The sequence below is a fragment of the Phyllostomus discolor genome, chromosome 2 (genome assembly GCF_004126475.2).
Source record: "Phyllostomus discolor isolate MPI-MPIP mPhyDis1 chromosome 2, mPhyDis1.pri.v3, whole genome shotgun sequence".
NCBI lineage: Eukaryota > Metazoa > Chordata > Mammalia > Chiroptera > Phyllostomidae > Phyllostomus > Phyllostomus discolor.
Window position 1 is genome coordinate 107,422,653 of NC_040904.2, and position 27,524 is coordinate 107,450,176.

At 46.4% G+C, this 27,524-nt stretch overlaps 1 protein-coding gene across 9 annotated transcripts in view; it reads right to left on the minus strand.

Moving 5' to 3' along the window:
- IQSEC1 (IQ motif and Sec7 domain ArfGEF 1) overlaps nucleotides 1-27,524 on the minus strand; it is a 447,285-nt gene that overhangs the window by 156,106 nt on the left and 263,655 nt on the right. The window lies entirely within an intron of this gene.

The window sequence follows — 27,524 nt, forward strand, 5'->3', positions numbered from 1 at the left end:
GGGTCTGGGCCTGAGATGGGTTTGGGTGTTTCCAGATTGGGGCACCAGATGGAGTCCCCACCCCCACACCCACCAGCTGCTCCGAGGCCTGGCCCAGGGCAAGCAGCTGGGGCTTCCCAGGCAGAGCCCCCAGGGACAATGACTCACAGCTCAACATCAGTGCTCATAGAACCTACTTATCCCGACCCACAGCCCACCCAAAGGAAGTCCCCCAGAGCACAGGTGGGCCCAGATCCAGGCACCCTGCAGGGCCCTGGGCGTCACGTACGGCTGCCAATGCCATCATGTCCTCATTTCACCCATGAAGAAACCAAGACTCAGGGGCATCACCTGCTTACAGAGGGGTCTCCAGGTCAAAGTCTGGCTCTGTCCCCAGGCCCCCTGCCATGGCCTGTGCGGGATGGGAATTCCATCCCAGATTCCATCCTAGTTCCTGCAGCAGGGAGCATCAGCTGCATGCTCATCTATCCCCTAAGGCAGGAAAGGACTTTTTATCGAAAAGCAAGATGGGTTTCTACAAAGACTGTGGTCTCCTCGGGGACCTCAGAACCTCAAATTCTCTCTCTGCATCATCAAAAGCCACCACAGTGGGTTTCTATCTGCCAAAGGCAACCCTCTACAGCACCCTGGAGAAATAGATACATAGATGTTCATCCTCAGCTTGAACACCCTCAGTGTTGGGAGGCTTACTACCTATCAAGACCCATTACATAATGGGTCTCTACTGACCTAAAGAAACTCCCTTGGATAGAACCTCCCTGTCATTTTTCATACTGGCCTCACTTCCTTATACCACACAGAGTAAGGTCTTTATTCAAGTTTATCTGGTCTGTCCTCCCACTAGTGAAAGTTTTCCCAACATCTTTTGTGGGTGGAGGCAGCATCTGCTTACACACCTCTACCCACTCATTCCTATATTCACACATCCATCCACCCTCCCCACCTCTCTAACCAACCATCCGTGGATTCATTCATTCATTCACGTATACAAACACATTTTCTCCTTTCCCTCTCTCCCTTCTTCCCTCCCTCCCTCTCTCTCATCATCTATCTATTTATCCCCTCATCAAACTTTCCATCCATCTGTCCATCCACTCATCCACCCCTCACTCACTCCCCTCTGGCCTGAGCTGGCCCTCTGTCCATACAGGGTCAAGAAGGAGGTTGTAACAACCTCTTTGTCTTCCTGAGGCATATTCCTGAGGCCAACCCCCAGCATCCCTGTCAGTCCTCTGCCTTTCACTTGGGCCCTCAGGTTTCCATCCATGGCCTGTCACAACCCCAGAAAATTTGAGCTTTTCATATGCGGGTCCCTTTCAAATTCCTCTCCTGGAAGATACCCCATCACCAAAACTTCTTTAGGGCCTGGGACCTCACTTCTTTGTTCTTGCACTTGGCTGCATCCACTTGTGTTCAATATCTTTCTTTTCTTTTTTAATCCTCACTTGAGGATATGATAATTGAGTTTAGAGAGAAGGAAGAGAGAGAGAAAGAGAGAGGGAGAAATAGAGAGGGAGAAACACTGATCGGCTACCTCCCATACACGCCCCAAGCAGAGATCAAACCTGCAGCCTAGCACAACCCCAGAAAGCCCCCACCCAGCACTCTTCAGTGTGACAACCTTTGCTGCCATCAGCACCCTGGGACATAGTAGGGCTCTCATCATGTCCTCTTTCATTCTCTTAACACTCCTGAGGAATGTGTCATTATCCCCACGTTATGGATGAGGAGACAGAGGCTCCCAGTGCTCTGAGGTCTCCTGAATGTCAACTGTCACACTCCATCTGTCTTCACCACTGACAGTGGCTTATGCTTGAGAATGGGGCAGATTCCTTATTCATCACTGACTCCCTCACCCCTACACAAATCATCTCATCTATCTAAGCCTCAGTTGATCCCTATCCTCCTGGGTGTGGTGAGGAGTAAGTGATCCCAGGCCTGCAGAATGGTGTGACCCTGGATGCAAGACCACCTATCAGGGTCATCTTCTGTAGAACAGCGGGACCTAACATCAGCTGTCAGTTCAAAAGCACCTGGCACTGCTGGGTATATGTTAGGTGCTCAGTGACTGGCTGTCCTTCCTCCTGTAGGGGGACCAACAGCAGGAAGGCCAGAGTGGGCCATCAGAAGGAGGTGAGTCTGCTTGAAACATTCACACCCTTGTCTGTTCCTTTCCCCAGCTATACAGACAAAGCCAGGCTCTCCAGAGAGCTGGCCAGCTCTCCACCCTCAGACCAGTGACTCACACAGCCCACAAGGGATGAAGTCACTGCCGCTTAGGCAAAGAAAAGAATACGTTTGTTCCCCAGGAGATGCCAACACTATGGTGAACTTGGCCAGCTCAGGGCTTGTGGTCACCTGAGGGTGGCAGCAGTTTCAGGATGGGCAGCAATGGATGAGGACTCCAATCAGGAGGACATGGCCTGGGGGTGTGCAACTCCTCTGGGGGCGTGCAACTCCTCTGGGGGCCAAATGAGGGATTATGAGCCTTGGGCCAGCCTCCAGGCCTAGCTAGATTTGTCCCCTCTCCTTGTCTGTGGAGAGTATCTGTGGTCCTTAGGGCTTTGAAACACCTCTACTCTGCTTTGTATCTGCCTGTCTCATCCACAAAATAGATGCACTCTACTCCTTTCCCACCCTGTGAGCTGGAGGTGATGGCAGGGCTTTGAGGCCTGCGCAGCCCCCTACCTGCTCATTGGGTCTCTATGTGTCCTTTCCAGTAGTCTCCTTGCCTCTGACCCATAACCCACTGTACATCATAGATCAAGCCTTGGCCAGGCACACAAGGCCCTTTGCCATATACCATCTGTACTGAGCTTCTGAATACCTGTAAGCTGCTCTCTTGTAGCCACAGAATGAGCACTCATTGGCCTCCAGGTCTGCCTACTCAGGACCAGAAATTCTGCACATCTGGACCAGTTTCTCTCCACATGCCCTGCAGACTGATTCTCCATTTTGCCCTGGGCACATGGACAGCATAACTAGGACCCTGTGCCCTCCCTCTCCTGCTGGGTGTGGCCATTAGGAAGCCCAGGCAGGAGAGCAGGAGGCAGAGGAGAAACAGGTCAGTGAGGGTATTCACTGCCCCAGTCCTTGTCCTCTCCTGTGCTTCTCTGTAGCCACAGTACCTGGTGGTCAGTCCTTTGCATACCACTCTTTCTCTTTCTGGGTTCATGTAACAGTGTCCTCCCCTGTCCTCAGGACTGTGGCTGGTAGGGCCTCCCCACTGCTGCCAGCCTAGGTGCCACACCTTTTCTTGCAAGTTCCATTAACCACCCCTACCCACCTCTGCATGATGAAGCCCCAAAACAGCCAGCACTGCAAACTCTTTCAGTGGGCATAATGTATTCTGCCATGACCCAGTACACTACCCTTGAAGATGCAACTCAAAGGCCATCACATCTAAGAAGCTGATTATTTGTTTGTTTGTTCCTTCATTAACTTCACATAATATATATTTAGACTGCCTCACTCTGTGCCAGATAGTACGTGAGGGCTTGGTGAAGAAGGCAGTAGACCCTACGAGGGCTGACATTCTGGTAGAAGAAACAACAAGCGCCAAGTGAGAAAATAAATAAAGATGGCTTTCTATTGTAATCTGTGTTATGAAGAAGACAAAGCAGAGAATTTCTTTTGATGATAAGCTTCCCCTGGCACCCTTCTTTTCCACCCCATATCATCCCTGTTCCCTGAGCCTGGGCTGCAACTGTTTCTCTCCCTCCACACATATTACCTGTGTCTGGGTCCCTCCCCTTTACTGCTCTGAGAACCATGGAAGGTGGAAGAGAATTTCCATGCAACTTAGGTCTTGGTGCACATTATCTGAACTAGCCTCTACACTGACCTTGGGTAGTAGCAGTCCTTATCATCTGTTTTTATAGATTAGCAGGATGAGGATACCTTGCCCAGGATGATCTCTAAATCCAGCAGTGCCTATCTGGCTCTGAAGAACAAGCTCTCTCTCTTGCTTCAGGCTAAGAACAAAATGAATCACCATTGTTTATATTTGTAGTCTTCCAGTGGTGCCCAGAGCAGGGCCAGGCTAAAGGTGGACACTTGAAACATACACCAAGGTGGCCGTACATCAAAACCCTTAATCTTCCTGTTCCTTAAATAGCATTTGCCTTGTGAGGAGGGGATACCAGGATGGCCCTATTTTCCAGATGGGAAAATCGAGGTGCATGGCTAAGAGAATTGGGTCATGTGGGACCACTGGTGGGTAGCCTGAGTTCTGCCATCTTGTCTCAGGCCTAGGAGACCACTAACACTTTTCTCAGGCCACTAGAAGGCTCAGGGAGCAGAAGGGCAGGCCACTGACTCAGGCCAGGCATTTGGGAAGAAGCCAAAGAAGTCATCTTGGGGAGCACACAAGCCAGCATCCAAGCCCCTGACTGGCCATGCAGAAAAGAGGTGGTAGGGGGAAGGGCAGGAGCAAGGACCAGGGACAAGGTGATGCTTGCTTGGCCTGGGGGATAGCCCTGGAGGGGGGTCCAAGAGACTATATTCTGTTTTTTAAATTGACGCTATTGGGGTGATATTGGTTAATCCAATTACACAGGTGTACAATTCTATAATACACCATCTATATATTGTATTGTGTGTTTACCACCCTTTCATCACCATTTATCCCCCATTTACCCTCTCCTACCTCCCCCTATTCCTTTCTCCCTCTGGTAATCACTATACTATTGTCTGTTTGTGTCTATGAGTTTTAGGTGTTTTGGTTTTTTTTCTTAATCCCTTCATCCTTTTCACCTAGTCCCCCAACCTCCTCTCCTCAGACTGTATTATAGAAATATTCTCAAAACACAGCTAGTAGGATTTGCTGACGGGTAAATGAGGAAGGCAGAGGAAAAGAGGAATAGGAGACGGGTTTATGACCTGAGCAGCTGGGAGAACAGATGTCCCATCGATGGAGATGGGGAAATGGGGACAGCTAGTGGGGAGCAAGTGTGTGGGGGGTGATCAGGTGGAGGCTATGCCTGGTCTAAAGAAACTGGTTGCTCTGTGTGAGTGAAACCTCTGGTTTTTCATAAGTCAGAAATCCAGATTTTTGCATAAAAGCCCTTGAATTTTAGATATTTGGAATAAATTCAAGTTCAAAATGTCATGTGGACTAATCCCACACAGTCCACATGAAATCCTACACAGTCCACATGAAAAGCACATCTGTTTTTTTTTTTTACCCCCATCCTTTGCAGAAAGGCGTAAATTCTTTGGACCTTGGTTCCCAGTTACCTGGGTTCTGGCATGCAGGTCAAGACACCCTGAACAGTAACTCTCCCCCTGGCTGTGTGTGTATGCACACACACACACACACACACACACACACCCCTCCTTCAAAGAGGACTGGTAAGGATGCACCATGCAGGCTAGGACATTACCTCCTCACTGGCCTCCCTGCTTCCTTTCTTTTTCACCCCTGGCTCAGGGGTGTTTCCCAACACCTAAACCTGTCCGGGTCAGACCCTGCCTGACTCTTCTCCAGTGCTTTCTCCATGCACAGACAGGCCCCATGCTCATCTTCACCCCACTTTTATGGTGCAGACTTGCTCTGTGGACATTCTAAGGTTTCATTTAATACTACTTAATATTTTCTATTAAAAGCAACTAGCTTAAAAAATTGGACCCAAGTCTAAACAAGCCTCCTGATCTAACTCCTAGTTAGTAGGAACAGGTTAAATGACACCACTGGGAGAGATGATCAGCCCAAAATTGATTGTCCAGAATGGATTGTGGGACAGGCCAAAGGCAAATGCTCAATTTCTTCATCAAATAAATGGCAAGGATGAACGGAGGGGGGACTTCTGATAAAAGGACACTTAAGAGACACAGGAAGTGTTTGGGTCCCATTAGAATACTGGTTTGAAGAAACTGACTGTAAAAATACATTTTTGGAGTGCATTTAAGAAAGCTGAACATAAAAAATATTGTGGAGTGGGTGGAGGAAGGATGAAATACGCCCCACGAAGCAGCTACCTGTGGGGTAGCTCTGGGTTCATGGCGGCACCCTGATTAGTCATTCTCTCTGCTTCCAAATGTATTTCAAATTTAAAACAACAAGAAGTTAAAAACAATGCACAAAATGCCAAATTAACTGGTTTTCACCCTGGAATATGTTTGTTTTAAAAGGAAACTTTGTATCACTCTTCCAAATGGAAAACTGGTATCATTTGCTGTAAGTAGAAGGTTACCATGAAAACAAGATAATGTTACTCAATTTCAGGCAGATACTGTTTCTTGCCAAAGGTGCTGGGCTTAAAACCTGCCTTGTCTTTGTTCTGAAGAAGCTCTGGGAGAGGAGTGAACTTCCTCTCACGGCCCCACCTGTTGCACAGTAACACAGAGTTGTAAATCAGACAATAACAAACAGCCTGTCTTTCTATACAATTTTGACTTTTGTTTAATTGATTGCTGAGATTGTTGATGCCCACTTAAATTCTGCACTTAAGATGCACCCCTCACTCACTGCACCCTAATCCCAGTGCTGACCATTATACACCAGACACGTTGGGTCTGCTGAGTGTACAGAGCACATACTTTGTGCTCAACAGAGTCTCATGGTGAGCCTGAGAATGGGTCCTTGTACCACTTCACAGATGACAAAAAGGAGGTCCTATGATAGTCTGTTAGGGCTGCCATAACAACATAGCACAGGCTGGGTGGCTTAAACAATAGAAAAAATTCTTTTCACAATTCTGGAGGCTAGAAGACTGACATCAAGTTGTGTTCAGGGTTGATTTCTTCTGAGGCCTCTTCCCTTGGTGTGCAGACAGTCATCTTCTCACTGTGTCCTCACAAGGCATGTCAGTCAGGGTTCTCAAGAGAAAGAGAGCCAAAAGGATGTATGTGTATATGTGTATACAGACACACACATACCTTTGTGTATGTGTGCACACACGTAGGTACGTATGCATTTATGTATATACATATGTATGTTATGTATGCCTGCATTTACTTATTATAAGAAATTGGCTCACGTGATTATGGAGGCTGACAAGTCCCAAGATCTACAGTTGGCAAACTGGAGATCCTGAACTCCAGAACTTCTAGAAAAGCTGGTATTTTGTGCCCAAATACCATGAGACCCGAGGCCCAGGAGAGCCAATGTTTTGTCAGAGTCTAGATGCAGGAAAATACTGACAGCCCAGTTTGAGGGCAGCCAGGCAGGGGACGTTCCCTCTTGTGCAGCCCTTTTGTTCTACTCAGGGCTTTAACTAACTGGATAAGGCTCATCCACATTGGGGAGGGCAATTTGTTTTGCTCAGTCTACCAATTTAAATGTTAATCTCATTCAGAAACATTGACACACACACAGAATAATGTTTAGCCAAATACCTGGGCATCCCTGGCCCAGTCGAGTTGACATATAAACCTAACATTCAGACCTATGTGTGACTGTGTCCCTAATCTCCTCTTCCAATAAGGATACAGTCATACTGGAATAGGGTCGCCTTAGTGACCTCATTTCATCATAATCTCCTCTTTAAAGGCCCTATCTCCAAATACAGTCATATTCTAATGTGCCGAGAGTTAGAACATCAAAATATGAATTCTGGGGGACACAACTCACCCCATAATAGGAGAAGGGACTTGGTTCATAAGTACTTGGGCCCACATCTTTCCCTTCCTAAATTGGCTAGGCATTTGGAACTCCTCAGGTTGGCATGTCCCTCCCAAGGCCGGCTGACCCAGTCATCCACTGCCAAGATATGGCTGAGGTGCTGACAGTAGCTCAGTGTGGATTAATCTCAGATGCAAAGTCTGACAACTACTGAAGGCAGTAAGTGTTTGCTGGGGACAGCCCAGTGATGCCTTGCCCCCAAAAGAATATTCTCATAAATAAAATCTTCATGATCTTAACGTCGATTCCCTCCCTCCTCACCCATCCTTTGGCCATCACGGGGATCTTGCTAAGACACAAGGCTGTCAGGAGAGAAGAGGTCATACGAAGAAGATCTAAGCCTTGGGGGCTACCCATGCCTGCTGTGCCTGCCGTAAACACTCCCTAGATGCACCTGGCAAGAACATGACAATGCAGGCAGGCACCTTGTCCCACTCAAGAACATGAATTCCACTCTCTACACTTGGGCCAGGTTCAGCTCTGGCTGCTTGATTCTTAAACTTTCACTGATAATTCTGTTGAAGACAATTCTCCAGACCCCTAACAATTTGGACAAACCGAGCCTCTGGCATAGATTTCACCCCTGCCACACTCTGGTCTGGCAGAAGTGCCTGAATGAGGAAGACATGCTTTCTGGGGACACAAGGCATTTTGCACTGCCTAGCACATGGACTCCTTTCTGACAGCCCTCTCATGTTGCTGCAAGAATAGCCTCCCCCACACAGAGTGAAGTGTTGGTGGGGCGGAAGTGCAGAGGCCTGTGTTTTGGGTAGAAGCCAAGGGTTTCTGGGGCCCCTTCCTATAGACCTCCCAGCATAGTCAGGGGGCAGGACATGACCCAAGTTCAGCCAGTCAGACCGTCCTCTGAGATTTGCATCCTGAGTGGAGCACATGGCTGTGGTCTCCCTTGGTGTGTGGACCACGTCAGCATTCTGCACAGCTGGAGGCCTAAACCTGCTCAGGCCCTGGTCCATTTCTCCAGCACATTGCTGATCCTCTGAATTCCCAAGAGTGGTGTAGGAAGCTCCCTTTTGCTCTAGTTGGTGACTTCTGTTGCTCACCACCAGACTACTGGATACAATGTTCACAACCACACCATTCTCACATTGTTTTCATGCCTTTTCTACCAAGATCACTAACTGTCCTGGGTTGACAGGAAACTCCTAATCCCTTAAGACCGGTTTCAGCTCTACAAAAATCTTTTCCAGCTTTCCCAGTGGAAATGATGCCTCCTTTTCTTGAATAATAACCACACTTTCTTTAAATTTACTTCATTAATAAAAAGGAAACCACCATTTACTGAGTGCCAGCTGTGTCCCAGGTGGCCATGTGCCCCATTAAGGTGCTTTTCCTAAGCTCATTTTGGCTCAGAACATAAGGGTCAGAGTGAAGTGATCTGGATGGTCACTGGTAGACTCTTTCCTGAGAAAGCCATCATGCATCCCCTGTCCCATTGGTTTTACCTCCCCTTCCCATTCCTCATAGGAGCTGAAGTCTTAAGTTGCCTATCCTTGAACCTGGGAAGAACTTTGTGATATCCCAATGAACAGAATGCAAGGGTATTGATACTGTGCAACTTCTGAGGGCTGATCATGAAAAGTGACATGCCTTCTCTCTCCCTCCCTCTCTCTCTCTCTTCCTCTCTCTCTTTCTCCCTGCTCTCCTCTCCCCCTCCCTCTCTCTCTCTCCTTGCTCTGGGAACCCAGCCACCACAATGTAAGAAAGCCCAGGCCACGTGGGGGCGGGGGAGGGGCTGATGTAGGTGTTCCAGCAGACAGCCAGCAGCAACTATAAGGTGAATGGATGGGTGTATGAATGGACAGATGAGTGGGTAAAACAGCCCCACCTGATACCAAGGGGAACAGGCCCCACTCAAATTGCAGATCCATGCGGAAAACAAACAGTTCATTGTTTTAAACTGCTAACGTGTAGGATAATTTGTTACACAGCCACAGCAAGTGGAGCAGTTACACATCACCAGAAAGTGTTCAATAGTGTGAACAGCCAGTGAGGCAGGACAGCTGAGTGGAACTGATCACTCAGAAGGGACTGACCACATTTAATCACTGTGGTCTTAAGCAGGTCACTTATGCTCTCTGGGCCTCTGTTTCCTTCTCTGAAATATGGTGGAAAATAATAGTATCTACTTCATAAAACTGTTGTGAGGAATAATGGAGACAACACATGAAGCATTTAGCACATATGAACACTCAATGAAAGTGAAAAGTAATAGTAATGATTATCATCGATGGGATTAGCTTGACTGGATTCCCAGTCAGCCTGACTGCAGAGTTTGCACTGTCCCCTGCACTGTCACAAAGTGGGCCAGTGCACTGGCCCAGTGCTGAGCCAGACTGAACCTCCCACCTGAGAGCTGGGGCCTGGGGCATGGGTGTGTATCGAGGGCATCCTTGCAGCAGCTCCTAACCAGCCCTGGAATTGCCGCCTGTCCAGTTTCCTGAGCTGTGTGCTCAGAGCTGCCAGTCCACTGAGTTCACTTAATGTGGCTGTGGTCTGGGGAGCTCTTCTCAAACTGAGTTTTCTCGCATTGCATTTTAGATACACCTAGCCTTGGTTATTTCCAACAGAAATGGTCTATGAAAGTTGCCCTTCAGGAAATAAATTGACAACTGGTATAGTTTGAGCTAGTCCTACATCTTAAATAAGACAGTGGCATGCACAGCATGCTTGCAGGTAAGGATTCAAAGTCAGCTTGTGGAGCAAGAGAAAATGCAGAGCTCCAATCACCCTTGAAAATTCCTCCTGTGGTGAACGTAGAACTATGCAGACTAAGGGGACAGCAGAAGCTTGTCTCCCCTTCCACTTCCGGATGCTTAATACTGAGTAGAGTTGCAGGTGGAGTCTCACACTATTTACACCATTCTCTTTTCACCTTTCTCTCTTTCCTTTATACATTAAATATATCATCTGGATTTTAATACCAAGTGTAGGTAAGCATGTAGAGACACAGGGACTCCCACCCACTGCTGGTGAGGACACACACTGCTACAACCACTTTGGAAAACAATTTAGAAAAGGCCAGTACTGTTAAGCATTTGCAAAGTGCCCTAGTACAAACCCTACAGAAACACCACACACAACATAAGTGCAAGGTGCTCACTGCAGGCCCCCCTCATAGTTTCAAAAAATAGGAAAGCACCTAGGCATATATAAGCAGCAGAAGAAATGTATAATTATGCACCTTATCCTCCCTTTGCCTGTAGTTTCACTTCCTATGGTTTCAGTTACCTATAGTCCAAAAATATTAAATGGAAAATTCCAGAAATAAACAATTCATAAGTGTTCAATTGAGCACTGTTCTGAGTAGCATGATGAAATCTCACCCTGTCCACTCTGTCCTGCCCAGTGTATCATCCCCTTGTTGAGAAAAGCCATGTGATACACTGTATACATTCCCCACCCATTGCTTCGTTAGTCACTGAGCAGCCGCAGGTTATCAGATTGACTGTTGAGGTGTCTCAGCGCTTGTGTGTAAGTTACCCTTATTTTACTTAATAGCCCCAAAGCCATTTGCATATCTTATTGCAGTGTATTGTGACAATTGTTCTGTTTTATTATTAGTTATTATTGATAATTTCTTATGGTGCCTAGTTTAGAAATTAAACTTTATCAAAGGTACAGGAAAAATATAGTATTTCTAGGGTTCAGTACTATCCTAGGTTTCAGGCATCCACTGGCGGGTCTTGTAACAACCCACCACAGATAAGGGGAGATTATTAAGAAATATTATTGAGGAGTCAAGATGGTGGAGGAGTGAATGGAAGCCACATTAACCTCCTCCCAGGACCAATATAGAATTATGACTAAATTGTGAAGAAATCACCCAAAACAAACAAATGAACAATAGCAAGAGAGATGACTCATAACCTCAGAATGACAGAAGAATCACCTTCAGCACTAACTGACCGGACGTGTACAACAGCATATAAAATGTGGTGGGCAGAGTGACCCTCAGTCAACCAACTATAGGAAAGTACCCACCAAAGAATGACCTACCAACAATCAAAACACAATTACACCCAGAGAGCCAGCATAAACGGCATCCCAAGAGCATCAAGTTCAGGAGATCAAGGAGACTGCACCATTGAATCTCACAGGTCTCCTACCATAGAAGTTCACACCACAAACTCTGGGAGTCAAAACAGACCAATTTAAGAGGCAGAAGCAAACAAGAAAAGTCTCTAAAACAATGGGGAGACAAAAAAACAAACCCTAAAGGAAAGGAAATGAGGAAGCCTCAGAAAAAATACTAAATGAAATAGACACAAGTCAACTATCAGATACTGAGTTCAAAGCAATGGTTATAAGGAAGCACAATGAGCTTTACCAAAAACCACAGGGACACTACGAGGAACTTCCTATGAACTATTTCATCATGAAAAAGGAAATAGAAACTATCAACAAAGGCCAAGAAGAGATAAAGAATACAATTTCTGAATTAAAGAACACAGAAGGAATCAAAAGCAGGCTAGATGAAGTAGAGGATCAAATCAGGGAGCTCGAGGACAAGGTAGAAAAAAAATCCCAGAAGGAACAACAAAAGGGAAGAAGGCTCAAAAAAATTAAGATGTGTTGAGGGAAATGCAGAACAACATGAAACATAATAATATCTGTATAATAGTGATACCAGTAGAAGAGGAGGAGTAAAGGACAGAAAACCTGTTTGAAAAAACAATGATGGAAAAATTCCCTAATTTGAGGAGAGAAAAAGTCACACAAATCCAGGAAACACAGAGAGTCCCGGTCAAGAGGAACCCAGAGAGCCCCACTCAAGGCACATCATAATTAAAATAGCAAAATTCTAAGACAAAGAGAGAATCTTAAAGGTAGAAAGGGAGAAACAGGAAGTAACATACAAGGGAGCCCTGTAAGACTAGTAGCTGACTTCTCAATGGAAATGCACCAAGCCAGAGGAGAATGGCAAGAAATATTTCAGCTAATGAAAACCAAAGCCCTGCAACCGAGACAACTCTATCCAGCAAGGGTCTCAATTAAAAGGGAAGGCCAAATAGGGAGCTTCCCAGACAAAAGAAGGTTAAAAGAGTACATAACTACCAAACTATCACTGCAAGATATGCTAAAGGGACTGCTTTAAGAAGAGAAAGAAAAAGATAGAGAAACATAGGTACAAAGGGGATAAAATGAATAAGTACCAATGAATAATGACCTTAATGTAAATGGATTAAATACTCCAAACAAAAGACATAAGGTATCTGAATGGATAAGATATCATGATCCACACATATGCTGCCTACAAGAGACCTACCTCAGAACAAAAGATCTAGACAGACTGAAAGTGAAGGGCTGGAAAAAAAAAATTCCAAGCAAATGGACAGGAAAAAAGAAACTGGGGTAGTAATACTCACATCAGACAAAACAGACTTCAAAACGAAGGCCACAAAGAGACACATAAGGACACTCTATAATACATCAAGAAGACATAAACATTATAAACATATATGCACCCAACATAGGAGCACCCAGATATATAAGGAAAATCTTGGAGTACTTCAAGAAAGATACAGACAGCAACATACTTATACTAGGGGATTTCAACACCCCACTGTCAAAAATTGATAGATCTTCCAAACAAAATATCAACAAAGATACTGCAGCATTGAACAATGCCCTAGGTTAAATGGACTTAACTGATATGTATCAAACCTTTCTTCCCAAAGAAGCAAAATACACATTCTTTTCAAATGCACATGGAACATTTTCAAAGATAGAACACATGATAGAACACAAAACAAGCCTCAATGAATTCAAGAAAATTGAAATCACATCAAGCATTTTCTCAGACCAGAAGGGCCTGAAACTAGAAACCCGCCAAAGGAAAAAACTCAAAAATCATCAAATACATGGAGATTGAATACCCTGCTATTAAACAATGAATGAGTCAATAGTGAGATCAAGGAAGAAATCAAAAAGTTTCTGGAAACAAATGAAAATGAACACAAAAGTCAAAAACTTACAGGACACAGCAAAGGTAGTCCTGAGAGGGAAGTTCATAGCGATATAAGCCTACCTAAAAAAAGATAGAAACATTTCAAATAAACAACCTAACCCTACACATACAAGAACTGGAGGAAGAACAACAAACGAAGCCCAGAGTGAGTAGAAGGAAAAACATAACCAAGATCAGAGCAGAAATAAATGACATAGAGACTAAAAGGACAATTCAAAGAATCAGTAAATCCAGGAGCTGTTTCTTTGAAAAGATAAACAAAATCAGCAAGCCTTTAAGCAGACTCATCAAGGAAAAAAGGAGAGGACCCAAATAAACACAATCAGAAATGAAAGAGGAAAGATTGTAACTGATACCACAGAAATGCAAGGGATTGTAAGAAATTACTATGAACAACTATATGCCAAGAAATTTGAAAACCAGAGTGAAATGGACAGTTTTATAGAAAAATATAATCTTCCAAAACTGAATCAAGAAGAATCAGAGAGCCTGAACAGACCAATAGCAGCTGGTGAAATTGAAGCAGTAATCAAAAAACTCCTGGCACACAAAAGCTCTGGACTGGACAGTTTCACAGGAGAAGTTTACAAAACATTTAAGGAAGAGCTAAACCCTATCCTTCTCAGACTATCATAAAAAATCCAAGAAGAGGGAAGACTCCTGTTATAAAGCCAGCATCATCCTAATCCAACACCAGATAAAGACACAACAAAGAAAGAAAACTACAGGCCAGAATCACTGATGAACATAGACGCTAAAATCCTCAACAAAATATTGGCAAACTGCATCCAGCATTACATTAAAAAGATCATACTCCATGGTCAAGTGTGATTCATCTCAGGGATGCAAGGATGGTACAATATTTGCAAATCAATACATGTAATACATCACATAAACAAAAGGAAAGACAAAAATCACATGACCATATCGATAGATGAGGGAAAACCATTTGAGAAGGTACAGCACCCATTTATGATAAAAACACTTGGCAAAGTGGGAGTTTAAGGAGCTTACCTCAACATAACAAAGGCCATACATTAGCAACCTACAGCCAACATCATACTCAATGGGAAAAACTAAAAACTTTCCCACTAAGATCAGAAACAAGACAAGGTTGTCCACTTTCACCACTTCTATTCAACATAGTATTGGAAGTCCTAGCCACAGTAATCAGACAAGAAAAGGAAATAAAAGGCATCCAAATTGGAAAACAGGAAACAAAGTCATCATTGTTTGAAGATGACATGATAGTGTACACAGAAAATCCCATCAACTCCGCCAAAATATTACTCAAACTTCTAAGTGAATTTGGCAAAACAGCAGAATACAAAGTCAATATTCAGAAATCAAAGGCATTTTTGTACACTAACAATGAAATATCAGAAACAGAAATCGGGAAAAAAATCCCATTTGATATAGCAACAAGAGAAGTAAAGTACTTAGGAATAAACTCAACCAAAGAGGTAAAATACCTATACTCAGAAAACTAAACAACACTGAAGAAGAAAATTAAGAAAGGCACCAACAAATGAAAGCATATACCATCTTCATGGATTGGAAAAAGTAACCTCAAAATATCTATGCTACCCAAAGCAATTTATAGATTCAATGCAATCCCTATTAAAGTACCAATGACATAGTTCACAGATATAGAACAAACATTTCAAAAATTTATATGGAACCATAAATGACCCTGAATAGCTGCAACAATTTTGAAAAAGAACAAAGTAGGAGGGATCACAATACTTGATACCAAACGGTATTACAAGACCATGATAATCAAAACAGCCTAATAATGGCATAAGAAGACACATAGACCAATGGAATAGAATAGAGAGCCCAGAAATAAACTCAAGTCTCTAAGGTCAATTAATATTTGACAAAGAGGCAGAATCACAAAATGTAGTAAAAATAACTTCTTCTACAAATGGTGTTAAGAAACCTGGACAGCTATGTGTAAAAAAAAAAAAATGAAATCCCACTACCAACCTACACTATACACAAAAATAAACTCAAAACGAATAAAAGATTTAAATATAAGTTGTGACATCACAGAAGTCCTAGAACAGAACATAGGAAGGAAAATCTCCAATACTGCATGCAGCAATATTTTCACTGATATGTCCCCTAGAACAAGAGACATAAAGGAAAGAATAAACAAATAGGACTTCATCAAATTAAAAAGTATTTTTATGACTAAGAAAATATCAACAAAATGAAAGGGAAACAATTGTATGAGAAAATATGTTTGCTAATGATACCTCGTACAAGGGTTTGACCTCCAAAATATATAAAGAACTCACATGACTCCACTCCAGGAAGAAAAACAACCCAATTAAAAAATGGGCAAAGGACATGAACAGACACTTCTCCAAGGAGGACATATAGAGGGCCCAGAGACATATGAAAGGATGCTCAGGTTCACCAGCCATCAGAGAGATGCAAATTAAAATCACAGTGAGGTACCACTTCACACCTATCAGAATGGTCATCATAAGAAAATCAGCAAGCAACAAGTGCTGACAAACTTGTGGAGAAAAGAACCCTAGTGCGCTGTTGGTGGGAATTCAGACTTGTATAGCCACTGTGGAAAATAGTATAGGATTTCCTCAGAAAACTAAAAATGGAACTGCCTTTTGACCTGGAAATTTCTATGCTGGCATTATACCCTAACAACCCTGAAACACCAATCCAAAAGAACCCATGCACCCCAGTGTTCATAGGAGCACAATTTACAATAGCCAAGTGCTAGAAGCAATGTAAGTGCTCATTGGTAAATGAGTGGACCAAAAATCCATGGTACATTTACACAATGAAATACTATGCAGTAGAAAGAAAAAAGGAGCTCCCATCCTTTGTGACAGCATGGATGGTACTGGAGAACATAATGCTACGTGAAATAAGCCAGGTGGTGAAAGACAACTACCATATGATCTCACCTATAAGTGGAACCTAATCAACAAAACATACAAGCAAGCAAAATATAACCAGAGACATTGAAATTATAAACAAACTGACAGTAACCAGAGGGGAGGTAGGAGGGAACAATGGGGGGAAAATGGGGAAGGGTTTTCAGAAACATCTATAAAGGACACATGGACAGAGCCAAGTGGGGGTGGGATCCAGGGTGGGAGGTGAGGATCAGTGTGGCAATGGGGAGTGGTGGGGGGAAAATGGATACAACTATACTTGAACAACAACAACAAAATAAAAAAACAAAATTGAACCTGCACATCATCATAGAAAAAAAATAAACTGGGGCATAATTATACAATGGAATACTATATACTACTAAAAATTAATAAGAACTACATACAGCAACATGAACTAATCTCACTGATAAAATGTTAAGTGAAAAAATCAAGTTGCGTCTTGAAGAGATGTTCACACATCCATGTTCTAACAGAATCATTCACTACAGTCAAAAGGCAGAAACCGACTGTTCCCTGACGGGCAACTGGATAAACAAAATGTAGTCTATACATACCATGACATATTATTCTGCTTTACAAAGGAAGGAAATTCTGACATATGTTATAACATAGATAAACCTCAAGGACATTATGCTAGTTGAAATAAGCCAGTCACAAAAGGACAAATACTTATATGAAGTATTTATAGTATTATTTGAAGTATTATTTCAAACTTCTCTTATATGAGAAGTCAAATTCATAGAGACAGACACTAGAAAGGTGGTTGCCAGGGGCTGGGGAAGGGTGAACAAGGGAATGGAGAGTTAATTTTTTATGGTGACAGAGTTTCAGTTTGGGAAGATGAAAAAGTTCTGGTGACAGATGGTGGTCAGAGCTTCACAACAATGTGAATGTACTTAATGCCACTGAACTAGACACTTAAGAAATGGTTAAGATGGTCAGTTTTACATAATGTGTCTTTCACCACAATTGAAAATTTTAGAAAAACAAGTTTAGATTATAATTTCATGTATTTAAAGTTCAAAAAGATGAACAATGTTTTATGCTAGCGAACTTATGAACACATGCATGGGAAATATGCATGGCAAACGGGGTGGACCTACAGCTTAGGTTTATCTCGGGGGAGCAGAGGTGGAATGGATTTTGAGGGAGTTCCACAGGGCCGTTTACCACATTGGTAACAGTTTATTGCTGAAGCTGGGTAGTGGGTTCATATGCTATCAAAATTATTAAAAGATTTTATTTATTTATTTTTAGTGAGAGGGGAAGGGAGGAAAAAAGAGAAAGAAACATCAATGTGTGGTTGCCTCTCACACGCCCTCTACTGGTGACCTGACCTGACCTGCAACACAGGCATGTACCCTCACTGGGAATCCAACCAGTGAGCCCTATGCTTCGCAGGCCAGCACTCATCCACTGAGCCACACCAGCCAGGGCCACTCTCAATTTTTATTTTTTTGCTCCTGAACTATATCATTAATGAGAGAACCCTGAAGCCTGTGGGCCTCTGGGAACTTGGGAGAGGGTTCTGTGCCCCCTCACAATGGCAGTGCCGCTCCCCTCCCCACCTCCAGCGAGAGCGTAAGGATTATTTTACATTAATTTAAGATCACTAATAAAGAATAATTAACAGCCTCAAGGGAGCCTGGCACACCCTGTGTTTAGAAGCAGTGGTTAATTATGCATTGTCTGAAAAATACCCTTTTCAAACTATAATGTTTCAGGTCACTGTTTTAAACAGCAGAATGTGGTATCAGGAAACAAGCCAAGTAGTTCCATCTGCAAAGCCTTCCTGGGGTTAGATTTGCTTGCATGAGGACAGCCACCAATTCTTAAGCCTCTACTAAGTGTGGTGCATTAAGTGCTTTCTTGGCAATGGCTCTGTTAGTCCCCATAGGAGCCAAGAGAGGAGGGCTAGCACCCCTACCCCATTGTATAGGGGAGCCATGGGAAGCTTGGAGGGAAAGTGATATTCTGAGCTCCCTGCCAGAATGGGGTCTGACCATAAAGCCAGAGTTCTCACCCACCTGACTGACATGTCACTTGATTTATGGGCACTAGTCAACAAAAAGAGGATTGACCCCAGCCTCCAGAATCTCATTTGCCTGCAGCTGAAGCTCCTCAGCTGGCAACATGGGGGCTCTGTAGCTGGACTACCTGGTGCACTCCCAGTGGTTCCACTGACAGGCCAGGTGACTCTGGGCAAGCTACTCTCCCTCTTGTGTCTCAGTTTCTTCACCTGGAAAATGGGATAATCACACCCCACATTTCTTGGGATTGGTACAGAGTCAGAGTTTAGATGGTGCCTCACACTTAGCAGGTGCTCAGTGAGCCTCAGAATTGTCCTTGCCTGCCCCACTTTCTTCCCAGTCTCACCAGACATGTACCCTATGCCTCAGCCTCAACTCAACTCATTTCTAAATCACACCTGGCTCTATCCCCCCTCCATACATTGGTTCATGCCATACTCTGCCTACAGTGCCCTTTCCTATCTGGAAATTTCCCACTCCTATGTCTAGACCCAGATCAGATCACACCTCCTGTAGGAAGCCTTCCTTGATTTTTCCTAGGTGGCCTTCCTTATGCTGCTGGTATCTTGGTGCTACCTCTATTTATACCTCATTCTTAACTTTGATGGCTTATTAGTGGTTCCCTTTTTCCTTGTAGGCTGGGACCTTATTGAGAAAAGAGCGCCTGCTCTGAATAGGAACCTCCCACAGTACATGGAGGCCAAGGGGAGCCCTGCTGATTCCCCTGGGAGGCTGAGTCAGGACTCTGACATGGGACTGTGTCATTATCAGTTGTGACTCTCAATTTGCCACTCCCTAAGGCCCTTCCTTCATAGGCTCCCTACTATGCAGCATAAAGCCTGGTCCCTGGTCCTGGGGTCCAGTCTCCAGTGCCCCTCCTAAATCCATGGCTGGCCTCTCACTACCACCTGAATGCACCTGCCCTTTGAAAACCTCGGGTTTTTTCCCCCATGCTTTTCCCTCTGCTTGCAACACCCATCTGCCCCTTCTCCACTCAGAGAATGCCAGATGCTTCACCACCAGCTTAGATGTTGTCACCTCCTCCATGAAGTCCCCACATTTAGACCCACTTGTCTCTCAAGGTTCTGATCATGATTCCCACCTTACCCAGATAAGCCCTCATGGATTGGCTGTGTCTCATTTGTCCCTCCTGCCTCAGAACCCTGAAGCTGTGGAATGGTCAAGGGAGATTACATATTGGACCAAGAAGGAAATGAGTCTAAATCCTGTGGCCAAACTTACTTGTCTGCCTGCTCTTGGGTCTCCATTCACCTACTAAATGTGGGATGTCGCTTTTGCAGTGGGTATTAACAATCAGGTAAAATGCCCCATTCTAGGCAGACACTTAATAGCAGCTAGAATATTTCAGGTGCCCATGGGCTGTAAGAACAAACAATAAAGGTTGGTTACCTGACTGGTGCTTCAATGTGCTGGTGCTCATCAGAGATATGGGATGGCCTCCCTCCTTGGCACCCACCCAGCAGTGGACACTTCCTTTCTGAGACTGTCCTGAGACCTTCAGTGCCTGCCCCCTTCAGAAAAAGCCTACTGGAAGAGAAGATAAAGGCTCCCTACACTTTCCCAGACCTGCTCCAACACTAATAGCTGTGGACTTCACAGAAATTAGCTGTGAAATCAGGAAAAACCAATTCCCTCAGAATAGCTGGTATTCTAATTCCCTCTGCCAAGGTCTTTCATCACATGCCCTTGGAGGTAGCCATGGTGACGGTTCCATCATGCCCCTCCTGATGACCTCCAAGATGTATCTTGATCAACTTGTGTACATGGAGAGAACACACATGCAGGAAGATATTATCAGGTTTCTTAATATTTGGGTGGGGAAGTCTGGGCCCACATCATTTCAGGGAGTAGTACCCCAGTGCTACCACCAATCACCAGGTCCAACTCCCTAAGGATGGGGACACTGGGGCACAGAGAGGGAAAGTGACCTGGCCAAAGTCACAGAGAGAGGAGACTTGAATTCTGGTCTCCTGACCTTCAGACTGAGGATCCCCACTATACCTCCCCAAATAAGTCCCAATTCCCTACTTAGGGTTCAGTCAAACCCGTTAGGCACTAGAGCTGTCAGTGAGGTAGGAGGGAGTCCATATGCTGCAGTGGGGTCACGCCAGGACCTCCTGTGGGGTCAGACCTACTTGGGAGCAAATCCACGGCAGGGATAATCCCAGAAGCAAGAAACAATGAAACTCAGCATTTGTCCAGAGCACTTGGGGGGTGAACACTTCTCTGCAGAAATCCTACCAATTCAGGGCTGGAGGGAGAGGAGGGTACAATTAAGCAGAGTTGCAAAGTGACCTGCAGCAAATGCTGCTGCCCTTCTTGGGCAGTTGCCGCAACCCTGTGCTTCTCCTAACCAGGCCCTGGGGCTCCTGGTGTCCACACCAGCACCTGGCTAGGCAATCAACCACCTGCCTGCCTGGCCTGGAGTGGCTGAGACCATAAAGACCCGGGAGAGTGCAGGAAGGGAGGGGGCAAGATGACAGACAAATGTAGCATTGTTTGTGATTATGTCTGATGGAATCCCGGTTTGGCCTACATGAGAGAAAACTCCTTACATAGCTACATGGTGTGGGTGGGAGCAGCTCTGCTCTGAAAGGCAGTGGAGAAAGATTGACAGAGCTGCCCTGCACGGTTGCCCCAGTGACAGGGACACAGTAATAAAATCTAAAATGGAACCTGGATTATAGCCCTTCTTTGGCTGCTGGAAGGTGACTCCTATGGCTATTGAGGAAGGGAGGGGAGCTGCTGGGCTGAGGGATGTGTTGGGCAGGGACATTGTTGGGCAGGGACAGAGGAACCCCAGGCACAATGGGTGGCTCTCTGGCTCCAGGTCTGGCAGTGACAGATGACTGGAACAGGGCCACTGGGCACAGCCCCTGTCTCCCCATCCATTCTGGCAGGTCCCCAGCTTCTCTTCTGGCTGCCCTTGGTCACTCCCTGCACATCAGCTGCAGAAACCTGAAAATGTCACTTATGCTCCACACCCTCACGTGGAGGCCCCCTGTTGCTCTCAGAATAAAAAACAAACTCCTGACCCATCACTGGCCTGTCATGACCTGGCTCCTGCTGACCATCTGACCTCTCCGAGGCGCCCAATGCCTAGACTTCCAGCCCCCTTCACATCCCTTAATTTACCATACCCTTTGGGGCTTCCTCAAAGTCCCTCTGCCAGAGGGGCCTATAATCATCCATCCAATTGTTCCTCAAAGCCTTCCCTGATTCTCTGAGCCCCTGATCCCCACCCCATGTGATTTTCCCCATGGGACATGCCATTCCCTGACATAACCCTGATCATGTACTTATTCACTGCCCCTACCCTGGCCCTCAACACAGCACAAGCCCCTCTAGAATGCGGCTCCACATCTCTCTTCTACACCCCATCCCTGCACTCAGTACAATGACTGGCCCACTGCAGGTCCCCAGTAATAACTTGTTAAAAGAATGAGAACTTTGGAGAGAAGAATGGAAATGTCTTAGAGCACTCATCCCCTCTGCTACTTCAGGTCCCTCATCTGCTTATCATCATTGACAAAGTTATGGTCCCACTGAACCCTTAGCAGGAGGCCTCGCTAACACTCCCCCGATCGTAGATGAGGAAACAGAGGCTCGAAAAAAACCCATATCCTCATGTGTAAGGAATGATATCCAGAAGACACGGGCCTCACATAGGAGCTGGTGCTAAGCTTCCAAGGGTGGGTGCAGAACCAGGGGCCTGATCCCAGGCCGAAGCTCTGGCAAAGCCAAACAACAAAGTTACCAGCTTTAGGCAGGTGTTTCCTCAGTCTGTCATGGGCATACATGCTGCTTCTAGGGCAGTAGTTCTCAACCAGGGGTAATTCTCCCACCATCCCTCCTTGCCAGGGGACATTTGGCAATGTCTGGAGAGATTGTGGGTCGCCATAACTGGGGAGGAAGCTGCTTCTGGCATCTAGTGACATTTAGATGTTGCTAAACATCCTACAGTGCACCGGTTGGCCCCCACCACAAAGAATGCTCTCATGTCAGTAGTCCCGAGAATGCAAATGTAAGTAGTGCTGAGGCCAAGAAACCCTGCTCTAGACAGTAATTTTTTCCTTGGAAAACCCTGTCAGGGACAGCCGGAACTGGAAAGGCTTTCAAAATGGCTCATTCCCAGTCTCCTTTATACAATAGAGATCATGAAGCCCAGTGAGAGGAAAGGGCAGGTCCAGTGGTGTTAGGATGGGCCAGGCTGGACACCTGCTGCTCCACACTGGGGCGAGATGAGCCACCAGATAACTCAGCTGAGAATCACTTGGAAGGTGGAGAAGTGGGTGATAGAGGCTGTCTTTCAAGGGTGATGGGCCTCTTTGCCCAGTAGCAGAGACTGGGCCAGCCACACCTGAAGTGCCGCACTGCCCCTCTCCCCAGACAAGGACACTAGCTGTCCTGTCATGGCTGTGGTGGAGGAAACTGGCTAAGTCTTTGAAAGGAGGCAATTACTAATTGGGATCTCCTTTGTTTCTGAATTCCCAAGCTATGAATAGGGCCTCTGGAACCTTCTCGGGATGGGCCCAGCCACATGGCACCACTGTCACCAGAGCTTGAGGGCTGGGTTTCTCAGATACCCACCACCATCCTTTCATTTCAGAGCTTTCTTCAGCCTGGCCCCAAGCAGGGCACCCACACTAAAGGCTGGCAGAGTGGACCGCTATCTGCAGCATGGATGGGTTTCAGAAGCCAGTGGCTCAGCTACTTCCAGGAGTTTCCTGAACTTGGCTATAAAATGGGTTAATAATCGTTCTGTCTCACTGTGTAATAGGGAAGAAGCAGGGCACTGCCATGTTTTATCGAACACGTGTGACTACTATTACATGTGGCTGTGGAGTGTCCACGTACAGGCTTATATGAGTGTCAGTACATATGTGTACAACCCAGCTCTCTCTGCACTAGCCTTGAGGTGGCTTAGGGAGGCAGTGCCCAGATAACTACTCCCTTGACCCTTCTCACAGCCTTATGCAGCCTCAGGGTTTCAGAGCTGGTCTTCCTGACCCTGTATAGCGTTCACTGCACCCAACACGTGGGGCTCAGGCCCTGCTTGACATTTCCTCTGCTTTGTGAATCTCCTTTCAGGCTAGTTCAGAAGCTCCTCTCTGCTTGACCATCTACCGCCCTGGTCCTTGCTCTCCATGTGCTGGCCATGTCCATTCTTTGTAGGTCCTCACAAAGTACACCCCTTCCGGGGGTGCAGGGGGGTGCTTATCTTCCACCCCATCCAACCACCAGTCACCTCTGCACTGCAGCACAGACAGTCCTTTCTCCCTGATTCACACTGCAGCGCCAACCTGGCCCCCAGTTGACTTTCCTGCCCACTAGACTGTAAGCAGAGGCCTTTTACTTCCATCCAGGGGCCTTCCTCTATGCTGCAGCCTCCAACCCTTTCTTGTGAAAATAGAGAATGCATTCCTCTGAAGACATCTTATGGATACATCAAGATAAAAGATACATGAGGGCAGAGACCTTCAGACATCCCCTGCTTCCATCAAGTACAGTCAGAAAGCCAGTAGAACCCACAGGCTTCACCTTCTGGCAGCTCCAGGCCAGCTATTTGAGGACCACCAACCTGAAATGTCAGAGGAACTATCAGCTGAGCCCTGGTCCGCAGGGCACCTTCAGCTGAGCCTTGGCCTTTGGGGGAGCTCTCTTAGCCATACTTGTTCTTGAAGGGTGTGTCAGCAGTACCTCTGGTCCCTGGGGGAATTTTAGGGCCAAATGGTGGGGCCCATCCTAGGTGCAGATGGGAAGGGTGGGCCCAGAGATCACCTGGAGGTGAAGGAACAAACCGTACCTGCAGTGGTCAGTGGAGAGGCTGCTTCCAGTCTCCCAGGGAGCTCCTAAGGTGGCAAAAGTGAGACAGGGTTACTAATGTCCCTACAGACAATAAACGCCCCAGGCCATGCCAGCTTAGGCCATACTGGGTAGTCCCAGGACAAGTCCTGGGGTGGGCAGGCAGCCCTAGGAAGCAAGAAACCATGACCTTTCTTTTCTTCTCATGCGTCAACCAAAAAGCTGCCCTGTCTTCACCCCATAAGCAGTTCAGGGGACTCCATCACAAGGGGCTCTGGGCCACATGGAGTCCAAATGTTCTCTTTTCAATGAGGAAGCTCGGGCCCAAGGTTCCACAGGGAATCTTCAGAAGATTTTTGCACTCAGAGCTGATGGACGCACCCTGTGGTAAACAGCCTGGACCCAACTGAAGCCAGGGCCTGACAGCCCACAGCTCTGCCCTTGGGTTCCTCTGCCCCAGAGAACCCCTTCCCATGAGTGAGCTGTTCTTTGACTTCTCCCCCTTCTCTCATGCTACTCACCACCACCACCACCCTGGCTGTCTCACTGTTCCTGTAACACGCCAATCTCATCCCCACCCCAGGGCCTTTGCACTTGCTGTTCGCTCTGTGTGGAAAGCTAAGCCCCAATCACCACATCTAAAATTCACTTTCCATCTCTCAGCACCTCCTTCCAAGTCCCTCAACAGTCTCACCTCAGCACACCATCTTTTGTTTCAGAACCCATGCGAAAGGAGACGAACCATGTATCTGTTTACTCGTTCACTGCCTGTCTTCCCATCAGTGTCTCCAACCCGAAGGCAGGGCCTTGTGTGTCCAGGTCACTTGCTGGCCCACTGACACAACCAGTCACAGCTGTGAAGGTACCTTTGATCCTTTCCCTACTACAAACTATGGGCCAGAGGTGGTAAGTGCAGTCAGAAGAGGGGACGGAGTGCTCGCCTTGCCCTCATAGGTGATAGAATTGAGGTTCAGAGGGGAAGCATCTCGGTGGAGTCTAATAGCTCTGAGAGGTGCACAGGGATTGTAACTCAGGAGTGTTTGGCTTGAAACCACCATGCTCCTTCCCCAAAGAGGACCTGGAATCCTCAGCACAGGCAGGGCCAACACCTCCACACTGAGGAACCTGGAGCCCCAGCTGAGAGACTGTGAATCCAGCTCTAGATCTGGCCAGGAGCCAGCCCCCAGGGGTCAGCCACAGGGAATCAGGCCACCCCCAACTAGCCAAAGACTTGGTACAAATCCCTTCACCTCCTTGTGCCTCAGTTTTCTCATCTGTAAAATGGAAACAGGTAACAGTATATCACTGACAGGCATGAATAATGGATCTGGAACTACTGTGAAGAAACAAGAGTTTCTGTTTGCTATGCCTGGCAGCATCCCTGGCATCCAAAGCCTTGGGGCTGGGGCATATCTTCCACTAGGCAGGGGTCTTGCTACCCCAGTGCTGCCTGCCCCTGCCCCTCTGGAAAGCAGCTGCCAGGACACAGGACACCCCGAGAGGCCATGTCATTGAACCATACCTCTGCTTCTGCTTTCTTGAATGGGACACAACCCCTCCCCACTGTAGCTGCCAACATACTCTCCCCTACCCAAAGCCTCAGAGGTCAGGGCACCTGCTCTGTGTCCTGTGCTTGGCACTGCAGGCTTTGCCATTCTGAGCCAACTCTGGGTGCCTGCTATGGACCCTCTGAGAGTCAGCCTGTGTTTTTCTACTTCCCCTCACTGGAGCCTTGATGGAGACTCCTACTACACTCCACGCTGACCTGCTATTCTGCAACTTCCCATTCAGCTCCAGCAGGACTGGTTCCTGCACCCCATGTTCAGCAGATTGGATTCCACAGAACCAAACCCTGCCCCAGCTGAAGAAGCCACAGCCAGTCTCTCCACTCCGGCAGCCAGAGTGTACTACCACATGCCCACACATGTGGGCTCAGCAACTCTGCCTGTATATCAACCTTGCCAAAGACCAAGAAGAAAAGAGGATTGAAGGAGGGTGTCAGGATGTTCTTTAGTCCCTTCCCTGACAGCTGGACATGGGGATCTGACTATTAAATCTCCCTGCCTGGCCACTCAGGTGCAGATGTGCCATGTGAGGAATACCAATATGATGTAAGGATACAGCAACATGGTGCCAGGGCTGCCAGAGCCCATTCTGCCCAGGCCTAAGGCTGCCTTACCACAAGCACGGGATCTAGGTCCCCAGCTCCAGGTCTGTCTCACAATAACACACAATGTCTTGGCCTGCCTCAGGGAGCCCACGTCCTGCTAGGTGTTTTTTTATAAATTCTCCCTCATCTGGCTCTTGCATGAACCTCACAAGGCACATGGGGTAATGTCTTTCTTGCTCCCCAACCCCACCCTTTACAAATGCTGAAAATGTAGAGCTCAGGAGCACCTGTATCTGGAACACCATCCCATTCTCTGTTTTTATCCTGCAGCAAACTCCAATTCACCCTAAAAACCCAGATCAAATATCAAGCCCTTTGTGCAGCTATCTTTGCCTACCTTTCTAGGCAGACTCCCTTCCTCCCTCCCTCCCTTCTTTCCCTTTCCCCTTTCTTCTTCTTTTCCTTCTCTCTCCTACTTCCCTAACAATAGTGAATATTTTTTGAGCAGTTTCTATGTGCTAGACATTGGTGTTACCACTTCACAGATATCAACTGATTCAGTGCTCACTGCAGCCCATGAAGTATTGAGGGGTACACAATATTTTTTAACCAGATGGTCCTGTCACCAAAATACACATATGAAGAAGGAGACTCCATACGTAGACTCGATTTCACATAATCTTCCCCCTCAGGACGGAAGAGCCTCGGCAATGATGTGGTCCAGCCCTGAGCCCCATTGTAGGCCCCAGGGGCCCCTGCCTGGGCCCTCTACTCCTCACCTACTTCCTTACTCACCACTGGGAATTCCTTGGTGGCCTCAACCCCAAAGTCCCCCTTCCTGACATCTCTGACCCCCTGAAAGCCCAGATAGGACTGGCTCTGAATGAAGACCACCCTTCCTCTGCCTGCTCCCTCCCCACTGGGTCCATGCAGCCTTGTCAGCACTGGCTGAGGCCCTGTTATTCCAACCACCTTTCTTCAATGCTCAGCCTGGCTGTGAACAAGAGAGGCA